An 18,427-nucleotide genomic window follows, 5' to 3' on the forward strand; every position below is an offset into this window, starting at 1 on the left:
CATACTGGTGCAGTTCGGAGGCAGTGTGTGTGGATTCTTGTGTCGGGTGACGTCAAGTGCAGCTGGTCAGCCTGATCCGTCATCCCAGCACCCTCCTTCTACTATGTAGGGTCATGGAGCAGCACAGTCACCACAGCACAGTGAATGTAGGAGGTGCAGTCCTGCCCTGGAGATCCTCCTGAGGCTATCTGGGCCAGGGAAACAAGGTGTTACATTGGACACTCATCAGCAAATAAGAATGATGCTGGTTTTCCATCTTCCTTAAATGTGAATGGCTTAAACTGTTTTTAAAGCTGAAAGAGTCGCTCTTGTACCTGAATTAGCCTGCACAGCAGGACTCTGCTGCTGGAGCAAATCCGTGTTTGTCTGCACTCCTGGATAACAACTTCTTGTAACCAGAAAGTTACTAGAGCGAAATCAAGCAAACTTGCTGGCAGTGACAGGTAGTAAGAGGGAGCATCGCAGAGGATTTTGTGTCCTGGGTGGGGTGTTGGTGCACAGCTTCTTGCCTTTAATCTGAACTCAAGGGTATTTTTGTCTTCATTTTGTGTAGGAAAAGTGAGTTTCAGAAGAGCCTTGTTTGTGTCTGCATCAGCTGTGGATTCACGGGTTACCCTCCTCCTTCTCCTGCCAGGCAGTCTGGGAGGAGTTTAGAGTCACAGGCACCTATAACAACACCTCCTGAGGTAAATCGCCTCAAGCATTAATCCAGATCTGACCAGCACACGGTCAGGTCACAGGGCCAGAGGGCTGGCAATCAGTCTTTTCTGTGGTCTCTTCTGTGTCAGTAGGCTGTTAATATGAGATTAGCAGCATTAGAGAGACTTTGAGCTAGAAACAGTGGGGCCCTATGATTTGACTTGAAGAGAAAGAAACCTCCTTACACCCATATAAAAATAAACAGAAGAGCTGGAAATTATAAAAGGCATTATCAACACAACTGAGGAAAGGATAGCTTCTAGGAAAGTTGTGGAGCTTTGTAGTACATCATAGCTTAACAACAACCCTCTAATAAAGCAATGGGGTCCGTGGAGGCTGCAAGTTGTAGTGTGCAGCACTCCGTCCTTATCCCCATGTACTTTTCTTTGGGTCTGGAGGGATCATGACATGCCAGAATCTGTAATTTGGTTGTAATTTCCATCAGCAGTACACCCCTATTAAACACAAAGATAGCTGACTGCAGACCCCTTCAGTTAGGTGCAGGGCTCCCCTAGTGCCTGGCAGGAAGTTTTCAGAACCCTCAATTGGGTGAAGTGAATGCTTTCTGGCTGTGCATTGAACAGATGGCTGATGGTGATACTCTGCTTTCTTAGCAAGTGTGGTGGCACAGAATCACACCTATTTTGATGTTTCAAAAATAGAACTAGTAAGAGGTGACTCACCTGATTTTGAGACCACCTGCTGATGTTCCCAGTTACTGCATTTAAAAGCAGTTACCTCTTATTTTGGCCACATGAAAACCCATATAAACCACAGGTGAAGGTGGTAGAAGGCAAAAAAAGCAACTACAGGAGTAGTCACTGCCACAGTCGAACTGAGGGATGGATAACACATACCATAAAAGCATGAGCAAATCCCTGTTTTAATCTTCCTCACAGACACACAAACACTCTATAAGGTGTTAACACTGGAAATGGGGACACTGGAAACATGGAGTTATTTTCACAACTTGTTGAAACTTGAGTTTTACTCAGAAAACAGCAAAAGCTTTCTGTAACAAAGGGTGATTCTATGTTGATTAAGACTCTTTGCTCCATATCAAACAAAATACCAGCCTTGTCAAAGCAGCTGTCAAAAAATAAAGGCTGTTACTTCTGATTCCATTGTTACTGTTATAAAAGCAGTAATTAGTGCTGGGTGGGGCATTTCATATCTTTAAGGTGACCAATTTGATTAAAGGCCTAAGGCATCTTCTTTTCTGCAACCAGTCATTACCTGTGCGAAAATACTAAAGCCTGTCATCACTGTAGATCAACTGAGTCCTGTTTGCCTAGCACAGCGTCTCTTTGCTCACTGTTTTAGTTGTAAGCTCTTCTAGTAGTTAACACCTCTTCTCAGAGCACAACCTGCTGAAATCAGTTGCTATCCATTAATCTCCTCTGTTCCTCTTTTTCAAAAGCAAACCTTGTGCTGTCATGGTTGGAAGTGCTTCACAGTGTGAATCCTGAGAGTATGTTTACCATGAGGCAGATGAAGTGATTTTGAGAAAATATGTTTCTTCTTTGTAACCTAGCTTCCTGACTTCTCAGTGCTGCTTTTTTCAGTGTTTGTCAGACATCTGTCCCTCATTTTGAATGCATGCTTACAGCAATCTGCTGTTAGTTACCACTACAGATAGTTGATGTGTGCTCTGCGTCTTGAATTGGAAATCACAGAACGTGTCACAGAAGTTAAATCTTTTACATCTTAGCCTGGTGGTCCTGGTTCTTGTGTTGCTCACTAAAGCTGTGACAAGAGCTTGTGTTAGGAAAGCCAGCAGCATCACAGAGTTTCATAGTAGCAGTGTCTGAGCCTCAGGAGAAGACTTGCTGGGAAGGGGTTGTTCACTGATGCAACCTTTGTTTTTATGGTGAGCACATCCTTGCATCCCCACTGGCTGGTGGTCTCTGGTGGGCAGGACTCCCCTGCTTGCCATTTTGCTCGAGAACTTGTTATAGTAATTAAGAAGCTATTGCTTTTATTAATTAATTTGCATCTGAGCTTTATGTAGTCAATGAAAGTGCAGCACCTCTCTCTCCCCTTCCTTTGCAGATCTGTGTGGCATTTATGGTCATCTTGGTTTGAGAGGCATGCTTACAGTTTGTATGAAATGAATGTCTCGAGCAGTGTATTAGCCTCCAAGCTGTTGTTCTCTTTCCTGCTGTTCCTCCCTTACTTGCTGCTCCTTCTCATCTTTCTCGGCAATGCCAGATGCAGACAAAGGTAGGATTAAGTGTCTAATTAGTTTATGTAGCCTTAGACATAGGTGTTTACTTCTTAGCACTGGGGGAAGGGCAGCCTGTGAGGAATCTAACCCTTGTTTCCCATTGAGTTTTTCAGCTTTGAGAGCAGCCTGAGCCCATGCAGGCCCAACAGGCAGGCCAAAATTTTCTAGACAGAGTTTTGTTCCAGATGCCTGTTCATAGAGGAAGTTGTAAACCCAGTCTGTATTACCAAATCTGAAATAATTTCTCATTTCAGGTTAGATCCAAAGTGTTTCTTTCCAAAAAAAAAATGACTCGGTGTAGACAGCCTGAAAGAACTTGCTTGAAGCATTATGGAAAAGGTAATAAACTGCAATTAATAAGTTTTGGGACTCTACTGTAGATCGGGCAAGTTGTATTTTAAGTAGTTTTGGTTTATCAAAGTGAACTTTCAGGTGTAACTCTCCTGTCTCCCACTGCAATCATCCTTCAGTAAATGTAACCAGGGGAATTCAGCGTGGCATTCCCACAGTAACTTACTGTCACCCTGGATCAACAATGTCTTGTCTGGAGGGGGGTAACACAATGGCTGGTGTTAGTGCTTGGCAGTCGCCTCAGTGGAAACTCAGTGGCTGCTTTTAAACCACCCCTGTGAAGGGTTTGGCCCAAGGTGGCTTGCTGGCTTTGCACTGAGGTGTTTACAAGACCTCTTCCAGCATGTCCAGTATGAGAATAACCTGGTGGTGGGGATGAGTGTTTTGGGGAGTGGAAAGAGCAGGGGACAAGTGGTAGGCCAAGAGTGAGCCCAGGGCAGGCAGGGGCAGTGTCCTCTTGGACCAGGGCACAGTCATGCCTGGAGGCCCTGAGCAGGGTGGGCGGCGTTAGAGCACTGCTGACAGGTTTCATCAACTGTGCCAGACAAGGTAAGGTGATGAATTAGGTTCAGGGTCCACCCTGGGAGTTCAGCAGGAGGCAGGACAGTCACATAGGTCCAACACCCACCCAGGAGATAAAGACAGGGCTGCAGACTTGCACAGCTACAGTGTAGTTTAGGGCAGGCCTGGGTGCCCAGGATGGGGCTTAAATGGAGCCCTCCTCCCCAGGACCACTGGGCAGGAGGTGCAGGATGAGAGTCCCCAGTGAGGCTGGTCAGGGCATTTAAAATGTGTTAGTGCCAATGGGACTGGGAGTGTGTGTGGGGGCACTGACAATGACTTCTTAAACTGCTCCAGGTGTTTTAAAAATTATTATTAAAGAACTATATAATGTAATCTTGTTTTTATTTTTTTAACTATTCTACTATTAATAGACTTGCACAAGTGTTTTGATTTAGCTAAAAATTAAGAGTTTCTTGAATAGGTACATTTCAAACATCAAAATTAACCCAGGTCATCTTGGATGTGCAGTTTATTGACTAGAGATTTATTCCTATTAAAAAAATTCCTCTCTCTAACCATCAATTTCTCTTTTCATGAAACAGAGATGATAACATCATTGTCTTTACTACCTGACAGAAGCCTTATTAGTTTTGAAATTTATGTTGTACTTATGGAGTGTTCTGAGATATCTGGGTAAAAACAAAAGGACTAGTGTAAAGCAAAGGAGCAAGAGTAGAGTGTGGCTGTATACACTAGCAAAATAAAACTACTCAAAAGAAAGTAGTGGGAATGAGATTCGTGTATAAAATTTGACCACACCTTCAAAGATTAAAAATGGGATGGGTTCTGCTAGATACTGGGGATTTAATTTTTTATACTCGGGGATAGGTAAAATGTGCCCTCATGTTCCTCAGTAAGTGTACTTGTGAGGGAGCTCTACAAGGGTAGTAGACAAAGGAAGATGAGAGCTGCATGCTCGTGTGTTATGCTAGCTCTAGTTATACAACCAGGTCTTGAGGGTGGAGGTCACTGTAAACAGGAGGGAAGATAAGAGAAATAGAGGGGTGAGAAGGTCATGGCAAGTTTGAAAGAGAAAGTAGATGGACAGACAAGACTGATGCTAGCTCTGGCTATTGAAAACAAAACCTTAAATAGCTCACATTTGTTATTTGTATTCAAGAACATTTATCCATGCCAGGACTCAGCATCCCTCTTTCTGTGTCAAATTAAGCAGCAGTAAACATTCTCTACGCACTGTGAGCTGCTGATACAACAGGTCTTTTCTGAGCTCCAAGACTGTCTCATTCCAAAAGGTGTGTTCACCGTAGGAAACTCCATACTAGAAGGATAATTTTAGGAGATAGAATCAGTGCATGATAAATCCCCAAAGGAGCTCACTCTCAAAATAGTCTTAGCAGGGAAGCATGCTCTGTAAATCATTACCAAAAGTTAGGCTGAAAGCATTAAAACACTTTGCATAATATGCACATAGTTTCTGCCTTGATCTTCCAAGCCACTGTTGTTTATTTTCCTAAGCTTGCTGTGGTCAAAGCTGGTTCTCTGGTCTTGCTCTTCATGTGACAGATGAAGATGCAAACTGGTCAGAAATAGGACGATCACAAGACTAATTTGCTGGAGCTCTCTGAATCATAGAGTTAAAAGGGGACCATGAAGTACTTTATAGGCTGCCTACACACTGCTCAGCAAGTCAGAGGTTAATAAAGGACCTTATTCTTTGGAAAGATAATTGAGGCTGAAAGCAAGTCAACCATCCCACAACTAAGCCAGGGAGATCATCAGTTCTTGTGAACAATAGCTGATGATGTCCAGGATTCAGTGAGTTAAGTGGTTAATCCTATACAGAAAGCTGCATCCATAATGGAGTTTAAATGGGAGGAATCCACCCAATTCGACCCCTAGAGAGTTGCTTCCTGCTGTTATGCTGATGGGTATGTCTATAAATATCAGGGTAGCCATCAGCAGATAAAATCTCGCAAAGCCTCTCCCTATTAAGTGATACATTGATCTCCATGAAACAGCAGTAGCCTGGATTAATGAGCCGTGGAAACCAATCCCCCTGCTCTCACACTGAGACTGTAGCCAAAGAGAAGGAAGAGACATATATTGTTTCCTTCTTGATTGGGTGGAAAAAAGTCAAAACCCTTTTGTCCTCTTTCTTCCTTCTGCCCATTCTTTGCCAGGAAGCTGTTTGTTACATTGTGTAGTGGGCACTCAGGAAGGGTCTCATCAGTCTTTTGTTGCAATTTGCTGTTTAGAGTCATAAAAGAAAGGCATCAGTTAGGACTGTTAGGGCAAATGGGCCTTTGTGGTTTTCTTCAGGTAAAGCAGCTCTCTCCACAGCAGCAGAGAACCCACAAGCAGGTTTGTGTACCTTCTCCAGCACTAGTGGGTGGCAGACAAAATCCAGCAACCACTTCATCCTCACCTTTTTCTGTTGCATTTGTGGTTTTAGTAAAAGAAGCACTCACAGTTCTATTTCCTTTTTTATTTAAAGTTCAAAATCTTAAGGTTTTTAAGCCTATCATGTTATAACGCAAGGCCTGACTCGTGATTTTCTACTCTCAGAGCTGCATACCAAGTAACATGCATATACAGGCAATAGTACATAGACCCCTACATTTGAATTCTCCATACTGCCCATATAATGTGCATACAGGACTCAGGACAAGTATGCCAACTCCCTGGTGCTTTAGCTAGCTCTTCTGGCATTTAGAAATGCCAACCACAAATGAGTTAAGCCATATTGAGTGGCTCTGGTTTCTCTTTTGTTTTCTGTATGTTTCTTTTCTGTGCTGTTCATTTGTTTCCCTTTGCTTTTTTCCCTCCATTTTGTTCTTTGGCTCCTTGCTCCTCAGTTGCTAACTCACTGCAAATCCCATCGTTTCTCCTAAGTGGGGACTGTGACTGGGCAAACCCCTGGACATCACTGCGGGACCTAGCTGGAAATGCCCTAGCTGTCAACCAATGCTGTTAGCAGTTTTCTTCCAGAGTTAATAAAGACCAAGAAAAGAAGGATTAGGAGAAAGCAGGGCTACACAGCTACATGAGTCTTCATGCCCATAGCTGCTTACAATGTGAGGATACAGAAGCAAAGGGGATTGAGAGGGCAGAATGGTTAGGGTGCTTTCCTTTTCTTTCCCTTCTCTGCATTGATATTTCTGCTCAGAAAGTCCTATGCTTGTCTAGCAGTGACCTAGTCAAGGAAGACACGAATATTACAGGGACCTTATTTCTAGACTTGTCCTTTGCTGCTTCAATGCCTTTGAGCATGAGACAGTCTTTTGCTTCAGAGACCCTAGAAAGAGTTAAAGCACACTGGAATACGAGAGAAGGATCATGAGGTTCACCAGCTCAGCCTGCCCTGGTTGGGCTCACAGTTGGGTCTGCCGAGTTCAGTGACTCAAAGCAATGAGCTGTCATTACCTCTGAAGAGCCAACACGCCAAGAGAAAACAATTCTGCTTCGTCTTCAGCAGTATCAACAAAATTGTTTACCAAGTTCCAAAGAGTTATATTTTTGGCATCCCTGTGGCCTGTTTTGGCCTATTGAATGTTACTCATGAGTAAGAGGGAAAGAACTTGCCTCTCAATTATAAAGCAGAATTTGTATGGCTGACAGTTAAACAAAGCAAACCCAGTATTTTGCATATTTACCTCACAGGATCTGGAAGGACAATAACTACGGAGCCCACTGATTTCAACTGGAGGGATATTATCCTGGTTTTTAAAGTCACATCTTTGGTCTCTCAAAACAACTGCAACTTGAGACATCCAAAATCAGTGCTTGTACATCTAGTTGTAAATGGCCTGCTCAGTCATACAAGCCTGTGGAGCAGCTGGGAGACGGGTGGGATTTCTGTCACAGACAAGCCTTCTCTTTGTCCTCAGAGGCCACGTTAGCCATGACTGGTGTAGTCTGTGTTCAGCTCCTGTGGCATCAAGAGAGCCTTGGTTAGGCTTTCTAAAGGAAGGACAGAATTGCAGATATTTCCAGGACTGTGTTGGGAAAACAGTCTCCTTTTGGGAGGAGCTGCAACCATCCCTGGTTTCTGCTGTCATGCTGAGTGAGGGGAGCCTCCATCTATCCTCATCACTGTACATATTCAGGCAGTGGATAGGTGCAGCAAGGCTGGAGTCTCAGCCTGATGTTGAAATAGAAATGTTATTAAGTGGTTAACAGGGCACAAGGTCTTTGCTCCATAATTTGGGCTAGAAATAGTACTCATGGTACCCCTGGGCACTGTCTATGAAAGTGAACATGAAAAGAAATAGGAAGAGCCCAGAGGGTAACACCAGTGAAATAAATAGTAATCGAATAATCAATTCATGCCAAGGATTTATATAGTGCTTTACTTATTCAAAGCATGGTGAAAAACATTAGCTTAATTAATCATTCAGGTAATTAAATGGAAGTGGAATGAAAATGGTTAGAGGAAGTTTGGAGTATGAAGGCTTCCTGAAATCATTAAATGATTTTTGCTGTCTTTGATGGAAGGAAGAATTTCTTCCTTTAGGGTTTAAAAGTGCTTGCAGCGTGGGTGTTATTGCAGTTTTAATAACCACCTGCTTAATTCCCTGGGATGGGAGATTACAGCACAGCCAAAGGTTTCTTGTTTGTTTGAGTAACTTTGGCAGTTCTATGGGCCTAAGAAAAATGAGAAGTACGAGCAGCTCTGTTCAGGGCACAGAATGGTGATCAGCTTCAGGAAGAAATCTTGTTCCTTTGACTTCTCATTAGCAGAATGGGCTGAGAGACAGGGTATGGTTATGTCATGAGACCTATTGCTCTAATTTAAGCAGGAGGGAAAACCAAAGCTGTTCTGTGGTTTGATGGAGAGGAATCACTGAATGAGTGTGGCAAAGGACATCGAGAATGCTGCAAGTGAAAGCTAAATTTTGTATGGATTAATTCGTTCCCCTGCAGTAAGAAGACAGGATTCTCTGTCAGACAGTCAGTGTAACTTGATTCTTGGCTGTGGCATATTTAGGTTTGTGTTATCGCCCGCTGCCCACACTTAACGTATCATCAACTCATGAGAGAACTTGTGAAGAGATGTGTTTTCAGTCAGCTGGCCTCAATCACTGCTTTGCTGGTGAACCCTTTAAACTGCTGAAGAAAAACTCTTTCATGCCAATATAACCACACACCAAGTATGTAGCTCTGATTTCCTGCATTCAAAGGCTTGCCTTACTGCACTGTGTAAGGGCTTTCAGTTTACCTGCAATCTGAGAATTTAGTATCTCACACAGGTACAATACAAGCGGTTGGTGCTGCAGATAAAGCAAACAACCTCCAAGAAAGACATGATTTAATAGACTGGTAATTGCTTTGATACCTTTGCTACCCTCCTTCAAAAAGACTGCGAAAGTCTGTGTTTCCTTCTAACTTGGGATACTGTCACTGTAAGCAATGAAAGCCATCAGACATATCCTTTTTTCTTTCCCTTTCCTCTGCCTAGTTCCCCTGAGGACACAAGATCCTGGCAGCTAGATCTACCCCAGGCTTTTGCCTTTTGTTTTCCTGTACTTTTCTCTTGGCACAATTCAGAAGATTTCAGTGTTGTGCTTCCACAATCACATGCTAAAATATTTGCACAGCTGTCTGCTGACAGAAAAGGAGGGAAAGAGAAAATCTGTCATTTGAAAAGTTTAAAACAAAAAACTAAGCAGAGTTTTATGTGAGTTAATCATATAAAATCTTCAGTTTGCTCTGCTCTTGTATAACAGAATCTTCTTTCACCTTGCCTGGTTTCCCTCATGTCCTTCACCTTCCTGTTCTCATGCATATAAACCCATGCTTCCCTTCACATGCCTGTGGGTTGAAACGCCTGTGGGACTCCATTGCCCACCTGTGTGCACTCACTTCAGCCTGTTCTTGATGTACAGAAATAGGACCAACTCCTACAGACTATAATCAGGCATTCTTCAGGCAAATCTCTGACTGAAGTCAGTGGAAGTTTTGGCAGAAGAACTGCAAAGCTAATTACATTCCTCCCCCAAGAATATATATTGGATGGTGATGAGAGATGAGAAAATACTGCCTAGAAAGAAAGTCCATTAATAAATGAGAAGTAGATATAGGGGAGAACAGTTGATTGAATTATTTATAATGCAGTTATAAAAATGCTGAGTTGCTGAGCTTTCCAGAAACCCATCAATAACATGCACACCATAGCAGCAGTTAATAGGAGTCTAGAGAAGCAGGAGCAAGGATCTCCGTGAAAATCACATTGTGAAAATACTGTGAAAAAAAGCCTAGCATATCCAAATCATTTAGCACACAATATGTTTTAGTGTGGTGATAACTTTCAAATAGCTTTGAAAATCGGTTGTGAGTTAATTTTACCAGCAGTGCACCAGAGAATTTCAAGCAAAAACTGAGCAAATGTGGGCCCATCTTGTAAAAATAGAAAATCAGCACAGACACTTCCTAACAAGGGTACCTATAGATCAGGGTCAAAAAGATTAAATGCATGTTTAAAAAACCTGGATAGTGATACTAAGAGCAAAAATGAACCTCAATATTTGAAGGAGCCAATCTTTTCACATATTGTTTTGGTCAGAATTATCTAATTAGTGACTGATAATACCAGAGCAGACATATACTTCATTAGATCCTTTGGTGCAATGAATAGAAGATTCAACTTTTCAAACCCTCAGTGGCTAAAAGAAGGCAAAGTGAAAAGGCCAACAGCTCTCTTTCAGCTTTGACATCTATAATTCGCATGCCTGGACTGCACTCCCACTACAAACAGTCCGCTCCCTTCCTACACACATAAACACACTCTGCCTTCATCCTGCTCTCGGACCACACACGCATCTCTGTCCAGTTTGTGCTCTTCACATCAGCCATCTTCCTCCCTCAGACACGTGAATGCTTCCTCTGAACTAACTCCTCAACTGAAGGTGTGTTTCCACACTGGTCCACCAAGTTGGGAGGGTTTTTTTAGGTTTTCTTGCTGTCCTCAGTCGTGATCTCCAGACAAAGCCTTCCTTTCTGTGAGAAAACTTCACAATCAGGAACGTGGTCTGGACATTTATGGACAAAGGAACATTTGTATTTCTGCTCCTGTTGCCTCTTAATCATTAGAAAGAATGAGTATGCTGTGCCTTTAGCCTTTCAGCTTAGTTTATGAAATCCATATCCTCCTGTAGACATTCAGGTTTGATCTCTTTTTGTTTGTGATTGAGGCTGAAGTGTCCAGGCACAGGGATATACTCTCTCTGTACTGGCCTGCATCCAGCAGCCTGAACATCATTTCCAGCCCTTTAGCCTCTGAAACCTTCTGTTTGTGAAATTAGCCTGATGAGGCGACTGATGAGAAATTGGTGCTTATTAGCTGCTGTCACTTTTATACCCTCTTCTGTAACTAATGGTACAGCCGCCCTTGTGATCCCATTAAATAGCTCTAGCTAGAGCTCTGACTGCAGGAAAATAAAGCTGCAAATGGAAAAGGCTTCTTGGTGCTGCAGGCCAAGCTCAACCACCTCCTCTCCCCTACATTCCTCTGTTGCTTTCATACCCCCTGCTAGTCTAACATTACTCCTCACAGGGTTGTCTTCTTCAGGGAACGACTTCAGTTTGAACAGATTCATGCTACCACACCCAGAGGCACCAAATCTGCACTGAAACATGTCTGGCAGAAAGGGGGTGTGTGTCAGCAGATATATTTAATTGTATGTACCAACCAGCATTTTCCCTATGTTAACCTCAAGTGTGCAGTTCGGTTTCTGATCTTAATGCATCCTCATTTAAGATTATTTAAATTTAAATTATGTAAGATTTAAGATTTATAAGCAGCCATAAAATGCCCATTATAACATGAATTTTTATAACATGCCTTCATATGTTCCTCATACCTGTGTGGAACCAGATGCTGTTAAATCTGGGTATACTCATAACTAATTTTGAACAAGCTACTTAGCCACCATGCAAGGAGGTGGGGGGAAAGCCATTAAAGTCCAACATCTTTAATGTGAAGGCTCCAGACTTCCTGACTCTGGGCCTAGATGGGCTTATTACTTTGCAGAGATACAGACTGCCAAGTCTAGCAGCATTGTCATGGCCATTGACTGCATTTGGTGATGTGCTCCAAATCCCATGTTTTAGGAACACATATGCACAGGAGAAATGGAAGTTTTTTTCTAAACCAAAATAAATTAGAAACCTTGTAGTGTGTTGGAATAAAGATGGAAAACTCAGTCAGAAGGCAGAAGCTAAGACAAGTAAGAAGATTTGAATTGTTATTGTTTCAAACATCTGAGATTTTTTTAGTCCACTCATAGTTTTTTTGAGTCTGATCCAAGTCTTAGCTCTTCTGCTTGATACTGTTGTTTTGAACCAGTCCCATCTTTGCTGCTTCAGATTATAGTGTGGCAGAAGGGTATCTAATGGGATCTTTCACATTTGGATTCTGGCATCTGAAGGCCTGTCTCTACACAGCAAGTTGTGATGAGCCACTGTCAGAGAAAGCTTAAACAACCTGAGTTAAAAGTGTGGATAGAAAAGTTAGTTAAGAAGACAAATGTGTGGGTTTTACTTCTGTTTGGTTGGTTTTGTCGCTACCACCTACATGCACACAGAGCTGTGTTTGTTACTGGTGTCCTGAGAGAGGAAATCCATTACCTTAAAAGAAGCACTTGGCATTAAGACAGAATAATAAGGAGAGCAACAAAGAACTGTTAGAAATAATTTATTAAGAAGAAGAGATATATAGTCTGTCTCATAAACAAGTGGTATTATTTAATTATCCAAGGATTTGCGTTCCAAATACAAGCCTGAATTGTTCATTGTCCAGCAAAATAACGCCTGCTTCTTCATTCCTGGCTGTTTCTCTAACTACAGCCCAGAGCCTGTAGGTCTTTGCTGCTGTGGTCTGTCCTGCCTAACATTACTAATAACATTTATGTCACTGTTATAATAAAGATATCTTAAGTAGAAAACAGCAATATTAAGGCATAGAAAGGATAACATCAAGACTTTTCAACTGAGGGGACAGGAACAAAGGATCTCTGTCTGTACTAAGTTTCCCTGTAGCTGTAATAGGGCCTCACAGACCCACTTGCACTCGGTCATGTTGGCAGAGAAACACTTGGCAGAAAAATACCCTACTGCTGTCTCAGCTGCCCATTCACCTGCTCAGAGAGACAAAATTATATAGGTCCATCCTACCACTTCTTTAAACACTGGTGTGCTGATGTTCAGGTGTTCACCAGAACAAGGTTTCTTTTTTCCTGTTTTTGCATGGTGTGGTATTTTCCAGAGGAAGAAAGTGGCTCTCTCAGGGTTATGCCAGCTTTCCTATACCATACAAACAAGATTTACAGATGCCGCAGAGGTCTGTGAGCGGAGTAACCAAAGCAGGGTGTGAGGTGTGGGTCAGGGACATGCCTTCTGTATAAACCAGCCTTTTTTTAAAGAAATGGGTGGATTACCCAGGTCAGAGGCATCCTCAGAGGAGGAGGCAATACATACATTGGGTACTGCCATTGCTGCTCCCATACTAAGCCACCGGGGACCACTGCTCTGTTACCGTGGCAACAGTGACGAGCTGGCAGCCAGACCCATCATCACACAGCCTCCCCAAGCCCTTGCGAAATGCTCTGGGAAAGACTTACAGGAGCAGATTTGCATCCGAGATCTAATTTTTTTTTCACTTTGGCTTTACCTTGCAAGTCTAGAGAAAGAGAAAATCGTGTGAGCTCTCCAAAGAGAAACCTGTGTGGAGGCAGGGCACGATGAGTGCTGAGGGGAAGCTGATTTAGATGCTTGCCCTGGCAGAGGTGGGTGAACTATGAGCACTTGTCAGGGAGGAGCTGACTTGTGTGAGAAGAAGGTCACTTGCACAGCCCTGCTCTGTGAGTACTGACTCAACTGGCCTCTTGTACTATCTGCTGAAAATGTTATTTAGTGTTTGTTATTGGCTGTAAAATTCTGCGGTTTCTTGTTTCTAAGGGGAGGAATTTTCTTTTGTGCTAGGTTTTCTGGATAGGCTGCATGCAAAATCCATGCATGAACTACTACTGGGATTTTTTTGTCTAGGCATGGAGTCCTGCAGGAGCTGCAGCCTTACACATTAGCAGCAGGTTTCTTGCAGCAAGCTCAATGAAATCTACAGGGCAGTATCTGCAGTTTGCAGTGAGCGCCATACAATTCATACCTTAATGCATAGATACCAGGGTTTGTACTCCAGCCTGCTGATATGGTACTATCCAAATATCAGGTTTTTCATTGGATTTATTATTCCAGCCTTTGTTATACATTCTATCTTATCTGGGTAGTTGTTGTTGTTGTTGTTGTTTTGGTTGAGATTAAGAATTTAAGCAGTAAAATGCTTTTTGGAACAGGTGCAGAAAGAGTATTTGCCCTGTGTAGGATAGAGTTACAAGGAATTTCATTCCAGGGAGCCAAACAGATGCACCAGATAAACCGCTGATAAAAAGAATAATTATATTGGCAAAGAGCCACCACACTCCACCATTGTACATTGATATCACAGTCAAGCATACAGGCGAATGGTAGCCACGGTTGAGATCAATCTATCACGGCTAACAATAGGCATCTATAAATGCAGTCATGCTACAGAGCAATATGATCATCAGTTTTAAATTCTCATCTGAAAAATATTAGTTAAATCTAGAGATCTGTGAGAAAACTATGCTGCTTTGTAAAATAATGCATTGCAAAGAAAATATGAGGCAAAAGAAGCTGAAGTGATCTCGCACATCATAGATGTGAAATCTTGATCAACCTGCAGCCTGCTCACATGAAAACAAATGAGATTTTTTTTTTTTCTCTGGATGAATTTGGTGCTTGTTTTGTTCCCTGGCCAGACAAGAGCACTGGGGCATCTCTAGCTGTAGTCTTATTAAGACCATTAGGCTGTGATTGTGCTTGTGTTCTCCTGCTGGCATGGATTTAGGCAGACAAATGATCCTTGGAGCATGGATGGCTCACACAGTTGAGAGGGGATGGGCTACGTTCAGTTCTCACGAGGTCTGAAAATCTTACAACCTCGACTTTGGAAAGGCACTGTTTGCAAACCAGCCGGAAAGGCAAATAGGGACAGGTCCACTCAGTCCAGGCACACAAGGGCAATTTATGAACATTGCTTCTGTTTGTGGTAATGCCAGTCACATGTGTAAGTTCTCTGCACAATGACAGCAGAATACACTCCCTTCAGTGTGTAAACAGTATAAAGCTGTGCCTGTGTGAGTGTTGGCATGAGAGGCTGGGCTACAACAGAAGAAAAACAGAAATCAAAATGAATTATTTGTTCATTTTTCCATCCTCAGAAGCAGTTGTATGTTCTGCTTTGTCCAGTCTGTTATAACTAATACAAGCATTGTAGCTTTTTCTTTTTTGGACTGTTTGACCAAACTTGAAAATATTTTTATGACAGAGGATGTTTCCTGAGTCAGATACAACTTCATTTCATTCAATTTTACCCTGATACTCTTCATTACAATTCCTTAGGACACCATAAATACCTGTTCTTCCTTTTTTGTGTTCCTACATCACTCAGATATTAGCAGATATTCCTGTTGCACTGCAGCAGTGGAGTTTAAGTACTTCTGGATGTAACTGGATTTCCAGCCCCCTCTGTGACCCCTGCACATGTGGACCTCTTGCACAGAAAGCCATACCGGTTTATGTCATTCACGCATGAGCCTCGGGAAGCAGTCTTTGCTGAATGAGTGCCAGTGTACCACACAGTTCATAAATATGTAAAAGTAATGGGCCCTATCCCAACAAGCTCAGATTCAGAAACGTTTAGCAGATGTTCTGGCTGTGGGGGAGGAAAACAGGAGATGAATAAATACAATACTGCAATAACAAATACTTTGTTGATGAAACTGCACATAAATTAGAATGACAAACACACCCTTACCAGGACTTTGACCTATCCATAAAACAACATGTTTTATTAATAGTAGTTCCACGTTCTCAGGATCGATAGAGTGTCTTTATTGATTTCTTTTTCAGTTTTTATTAATACTTATCTAAACACTGATGAATTTAGATGGAATGTAGGTAGAGCCTTTTTTTATAGTTTGTGAAGGACAATCCTAATAGTACTGACAATTCTAATAGCACTAGTACTTTATATACTTGGTTAAAGGAATAAAAAGCCTTTGCTTTAAAAACAAGTATACAGAACATAGCACATGGCTCTCTGCTCAACTGAACTTCAATAGCAAACATGCCTTTTAGACCTCAATGCAGGCTACGTGGAGTAAACCAGTCCTGGGGGAGCCCGGCACAGGCAGCTCTTGTGTGGAATTTGCGTAGCCCAAATTAGATGAAGAACCAACAAAGTGTCTCAGTGATGACCTTGCAGGGCTTTTCTTTCTATTACATTTCACCAAGATACGTTTAAATCTGTTTATTTATTCTTTATTCTACATTTTAATCTCTAGTCATTTTCAGGGACTAGCTGAGTACAAGGAATGTTGTATTTCTGATTTTTTAATTTAATATATTAATTGCATAGTATGGCAGCAGTCTAGTAGTGCTTCATCTGGGTATGGTCTTCTTGCTTAGCTGTATTTTGCCCATTGAAAAGTACTTGTCTTACTGCTTTAGATGGTCTTGAACCTCTTTACACCTGTGAGCTGCTGTTGTTCATAAAGAAAGTGTGAAGGCTACTCTTCCAGGCTCTTAGCATACTGTACGGTTTTGGGAAGAAGTTTTCTGCCCTTGTGTAGCCTTCATTTTGGGTTACTTCTGTTGAAAAAGTTACAGCACAGTGAAGTGAAAGTTGCATGTTTCTCATTAGCTTCCTGTATAACCACAGTCCTGAATCATAGCAGCAAACCCAGCTCAATTTTATGTTTTACTGCTTGGAAAAATCTATGAGCGTTGAAAGTATCTGCAGTGTGTATGCACAGCCTCGGAAGCTGTGCTATTCCTAAAATTCTACCAAATGATTAAGTCTGCACTGAACCCTCAGCAGATTTGCATGTAGCCCCAGAGAAACTTTATTAGTTCCTATCTGAAAGCTTATATTCTTAGTCTGAAGGGTTAGAAACATTCTTCTATGTGATCGAAGTTTACTGGAGCTGATTGGCCAGCTTTTTATTTCCCTGTTGAACTGGAGAAATTTTACCTACAGAAGTTTCTACTTCTTAATGAGCCATTAGGTGTTGTGGGTTTGTTTGTTTGTTTCCAAGTGCACTAGTCTTGTACTTGTTTTCTTGTAACAAAACACCACCAGCAATTTATTTGGAACTGGACTCCCACCCCTGCACACACCATCACTCCAGATCAGTGTGTGCCTGTGTGTTCAGGGATGGTGGAAGGGGGTTAAATAGCATCATTTTATAAATACTGTATTTGAATACAGTTATTCAAATGCTTATACAGTGAATAACGACTTGCATCAGGAAAGTGCTGGGTGGCTGATGACTTCTGCCTTGTGTTTCCATTACAAGCTGAACACCTGTGCTATTGATAAGGAAATCAGCTCTTTAGTTTCTCCAGAATTGGACAACTCTTCCTGCTAATAGCTGTGGCTGATGCAGAGGACAGCAAATTTTAAGACCTCTGTAGACAAGTCTTTCAGTTTCTTCTGGAAACATTTCTTCTTTTGGAAGCATTCAGCTGCTGATTTGTATATAGATTACTTTTACATTAAAAAAAATAAAATTGCTCTAGCCATCAAGTAGATGTGAGCATCAGAATATAAGACTACAACTCATTAAGGAGATCCCCAATTAAACTGCCTCCAGCAGGCAGCAATTTAAATGCAGTGCCTTTTAGCAGAAACACTTGCATAAAGGAGATAATAGTTCTGGTTAACCAGAGTGGCACTGTTGTGATTTATATGTTGTGGCCTTGACATGGACTAAAGTGAGAACCACCAAAGGTGTATCAATATTGGGAATCACCAGAGGTCTCACAATTGTAACCTAGGAGGACAGGCAAGAAGAAATGGAGTTTTAAGTCTGGGGAGTGTAATAAGAAGTGAAATGAGCAATCTTCATGAATCTAAAAGGCTGTAGCAGGAGCCAGAGGAACAAATGTTTTCTTTGTCTGTGGTGGCTAGGGTGAGAGGTAGATGTAAATTATGGTAAAAGAGATCATTAGGGAAAAATTTCTGAAGGCAAAAAGACTGAATCATGAGAAAGCAACATCTTGGCTGGGTAGGCCATGGTGTCTGCAGCACTGGAGGGGTCATTGAGGGGTGAAGCAGATGGGACAGAGATGCTTTCACAGGATGGAGCTAGGTGACCTCTCGGTATCCCTTCCAGCCCTGTAATTTGGTGATCACCTCCTCGTTTGAAAAAAAACTTGCTATGTTTTTACTTGCTAATTCCAGATGTGGGAACTCTGCTCCAGGACAGTATGCTTCTAGTGGAATTTGCTGTTATTCGTTTTTAAAGAGATTGCAAATTCCCACAGGAGCAGCAGCCATGCACCTGGCAAGTTCTGAGACATGGAAGGTCGTCAGAAGAGAATACTTTGGCCATCCTTACTTTGGAAATAGCTCTCATATCATAGAGATACAAAAAACTTTCTTGGATTTTCTTCTGTAACTTGCCTGCCTTCCTTCCTGTACTCCTTGTCGAACTGGGAGAAGCACCTGGCCCTTATGAATCTTCAGTAATATCTTTTAGAAATGGA

General features: G+C 42.0%; 1 protein-coding gene across 2 annotated transcripts in view; it reads left to right on the top strand.

The window, feature by feature from the left end:
* Positions 1-18,427, top strand: part of MICAL3 (microtubule associated monooxygenase, calponin and LIM domain containing 3) — a 186,742-nt gene that overhangs the window by 1,136 nt on the left and 167,179 nt on the right. The window contains exon 1 of one of the 2 annotated variants that reach the window (XM_061363939.1): positions 9,461-13,659. The exons of the other annotated variant lie outside the window; for it this stretch is intronic. The gene's annotated coding sequence lies outside the window, so the exon portion shown is untranslated. Of the gene's footprint in view, positions 1-9,460; positions 13,660-18,427 lie in introns of those variants that run through there. 2 annotated transcript variants of the gene reach the window in all.

This window comes from Neopsephotus bourkii, unplaced genomic scaffold (genome assembly GCF_033783945.1).
Source record: "Neopsephotus bourkii isolate Nb327-2 ecotype Australia unplaced genomic scaffold, CSIRO-AGI_Nbou_v1 NB_1183, whole genome shotgun sequence".
Classification (NCBI taxonomy): domain Eukaryota; kingdom Metazoa; phylum Chordata; class Aves; order Psittaciformes; family Psittacidae; genus Neopsephotus; species Neopsephotus bourkii.